At 43.3% G+C, this 3,747-nt stretch overlaps 1 pseudogene; it reads left to right on the top strand.

The window, feature by feature from the left end:
• The first annotated feature begins 1,069 nt into the window (after positions 1–1,069).
• On the top strand, positions 1,070–2,010 carry LOC103123640 (vomeronasal type-1 receptor 4-like; annotated as a pseudogene).
• The last annotated feature ends 1,737 nt before the right edge of the window (positions 2,011–3,747 follow it).

Below are 3,747 nucleotides of genomic sequence, written 5' to 3' on the forward strand. Positions count from 1 at the left end.
TTGAAAGATTCTCTCTCTCTCTCTCTCTCTCTCTCTCTCTCTCTCCCTCTATTCCTACCTCCCTCCCTCTCCCTCTCTCTTTCCCTCACATTCTCCCTCTCCTTTCTCTCTCCCCTGCAATCAGAGAGAGTCCATTTATTTCCATTGAATTATGCTTGTAGATTATGATGTGGTTGTGCTCACTCTCCAGGTTAAGAAATAAAGAGAAGACAGGCTATCAGCAGTGTCTAACCACAGTTTTCTCTCATGGCTGATGTCTCCCTGTAAGAAGATTCAAAGATATAATTCTGACTAATAAAATGCATGTGATTGGATATGTCACTTTGCACATATATTGTATTTCAATTTCACTCACAATTTTTAGTGTAATTCTAGGTGAACTTACCTATACTAGTGAGGATATTTCCATTTTTAAAACAACTTTATTCTCAGAAACTATTCATAAATTAGTTTTTGCCTCAAAGTATTTTATCTGTATGAATGATTTATATGCACTAGCTTAAAGCATGAAACATTTATTTAACAGCTTCTGTGACAGGAGCTGTTGGTGTAAAGTGAATCTCCCCCATTACAGTGGAAATTAAAAAGAGTCACAAGTCTCAATTAAATGTGCAGAAAAAGTCCTACATGTCAACTGTATCACTATGTGGTGACATCTTAGGTAATATTTGGTAGAGCCTGATGGTTTAACACATTCTCTCTATTTCCAGCTGAGCTGTCTTGAAATTCCCACTCTTCCTATCCAGAAGATTTGTGCAAACATTCTCTTCTCCAATAATATTCTCTTCCTATGTAGCTAAAGACATATTACTATCATTACTAAGTTTGTGAGTACTAAAATTTTAGGTGTGTTCAGTAAGCACCTTTTTACTGTGAATTTCCCAGAGTTATCCAAACCTTGCAATGTTTCTGCTCAGAGAACATGATGCTCTCTGTCTCTGTTTCCAGGTGTGTTCATTGGTGAGTGGAAGACACAGGACTGGGTGACAGCATCTACTCAGCACACACCACTGCCCTGTCCTGGAAGAAACCTGTTCAGGGAAGAAGCATCAGCCCTGGAGACAGGAGGATGGTGGGCAACGATGTGGCACTAACAGTGATCTTTCTCATTCAAGCTGCAGTAGGAGCCCTAGGGAACCTCCCTCTTCTCTGTCATTATTTCTCTCTCCACTTCACTGAGCACAGAGGAAGACCCACAGATTTGATCCTGAAGCACCTGCTCTTTGCCAACTGTTTGGCCCTCTTCTGCAAAGGTGTGCCCTACACAATGGCTGCCTTTGGGTGGAGGAATTTTTTCAGGGTTATTGAATTCAAACTTGTTTTATATCTTCACAGAGTGGCAAGGGGGGGTGTCGCTCTGCACCAACCTCTCTTCTGAGTGCTATGCAAGTCATCACCATCAGCCCCTGGACCTCCAGGTGGGCAGGGCTTAAGGACAAAGCCCCCAGGTACATGAGCATCTGCATTTCCCTGTGCTGGGTCCTTGAAATGCTGATAAATGTCGTCTTTCCCATATATGTGAGTGCTTCACTGAACAGTATAAACACCACAGATATGAAAGAGTTTATATTCTCTTCTGTTCGTCATGACCAAACTAGAGACTTACTGTTTATAGCTCTACTGTCCTTCCCTGATGCTGTGTGTCTGGGACTCATGCTCTGGGCCAGTGTCTCCATTCTTCTCATCCTGCACAGGCACCAACAGAGGGTACAGAACCTTCACAGGAACAAGGTCTCCCCCAGACACTCCCCTGAGTCTAGGGCTACTAAGACCATCCTCCTCCTGGTGAGCACCTTTTTCTTCTTCTACCTCCTCTCCTGCATTTGTCAGACTATTCTGGCTCTTCGTTACCAGCCCTCCCCATTGCTTGTGAACATCACCGCCATGATGGATTTTTGTTTCCCAGCCATCAGCCCCTTTCTGCTCATGAGCAGGGACTCCAGCATTGTCAGGCTCTGCCTCACCTGCATGTGGAACAGAAAGCTCCCTAATCTGATGAGAAAAATATAAATTCTACTTGTTTACCCAAGGCAGAGCTATTCATTTCTTTTTATTTATTTACTTATTTTATTTTTTAAGCTCTGGGCTCAATTTAGCTTCTCTGCCAGGCTGGGCAGCTCTGCTGGGCCCTGTGAGTTTCTTTTTTTATTTTTTAAAAATATTTATTTTTCCTTTTGTTGCCCTTGTTGTTTTTTTATTGTTGTTATAGTTATTGTTGTTGTCATTGTTGTATAAGACAGAGAGAAATGGAGAGAGGAGGGGAAGATAAAAAGGGGGAGAGAAATATAGACACCCACAGACCTGCTTCACCACCCAGGGAGCAGCCTCAGCCCCCATTCTCTCCCTTTAACAAGAACTGGATGAATCCCTGACTAAATTCATTGCCAGGGTCCAATCGAATTTGGAAAGGAAGATTTATAATCCTGATGCCCGTTTTCTCCTCCTGCGATCCATTGTCTGGGATAGCATTCTTGTGTATTTCTGACAGGCATGTATCAGTCTTAAGAATGAGCACCCAGTAGCTGGATTTTAGCTACACAGGGTCTTAGATCAAGCTCTTGTCGGGTACCTACTATGGAGGCCTAGGCAGCTACCCTACATAAGCTCAAAGGGGCTTGCTTTCAGTGCGATCACCAAGGGCATTGGCATAACCAATGTCCAGAAAATAAAGCATGACCCCACCTCCAGTCACGGCAACACCTCCTCCAGTCAGGGCAACCCCACCTTTAGTCAGGGAACCAGAGACCCTGAATGCCTTGTCCCAGATTACAGAAATGGTTTCATTGGAGGAGAGATTGTTGGTCAAAATTCCACAGAAATGGCACGCCCCTGCCAAATGTAAACAGGGATTTAATCTAGGTGTGGGGCGTCCCTTAGCCCTGCCTTCAAGAGGTAATGAAGCAGGTCTCCCGCTCAGTGCCACACCCTTCTTCCATAAACAGAAACCCAGCTTGGGACCCAAATCATTGCACTGCCCACCACACCAAGTAACAATAGCAGAGGGTGAGAGGAAGGAGGAGTGCGTGGCATGTGGGAACTTCCAGCATAGAAATAACCAACTGGAGCAAGAGAACAGTTTAGATTCAGAGCCTGAGATTTTGTGGACCACCCCTGTTTTAGAAAGGGGACACCTGACTATGATGATAAGGATTGGTAATATTTCTTTTAAGTATTAGGTGACACGGGGGAAGATAAGACAATCTTAAGACAAGCAGAGGTTCCCCAGAGTTGGGAACTCCTCCAAGGGTCCCGTTTACATGGAGTTTCAGGGTTGACCCAAGCCTTTCTCACACAAGATTCACTTATGAGGGAAGATCCAGAAGGGACTACTTGATGCTTTCGTCCAGCACTTCCACAGGAGCAGTCAGAACTCTAACTGGGATTCTGAGGCCTTTTTTGAAGTAGAACTCCCTATAGAGATTCATAATGCAACATAGGGGGATCTAAATAATCTGGTTCAAAGTGCCATAAAAAAACCTTGCTACCGCTTCTCTCCCCCACCCTCGATCTCTCCAAATATCTTAAGTTTGCTGTCTGCTTTCAGTTGTGTTTTGTAAGAGAGTGATTTGAATGGCTGAATTTTTGTATGACCGATTTTGCTCTGAGTATTCTGAAACTTAACTGACTTTATAAAAAAAATGTTAGATGCAACATGATTTCCCGAAGATGTCCCGAAACAATCCTAATTTTTATTCTTTTTTTTTTTTACGTCTTGGTATAATTGTGAAACGTTTAATCTTGAAAACT

This window comes from Erinaceus europaeus, chromosome 2, assembly GCF_950295315.1.
Source record: "Erinaceus europaeus chromosome 2, mEriEur2.1, whole genome shotgun sequence".
NCBI classification, from domain to species: Eukaryota; Metazoa; Chordata; class Mammalia; order Eulipotyphla; family Erinaceidae; genus Erinaceus; species Erinaceus europaeus.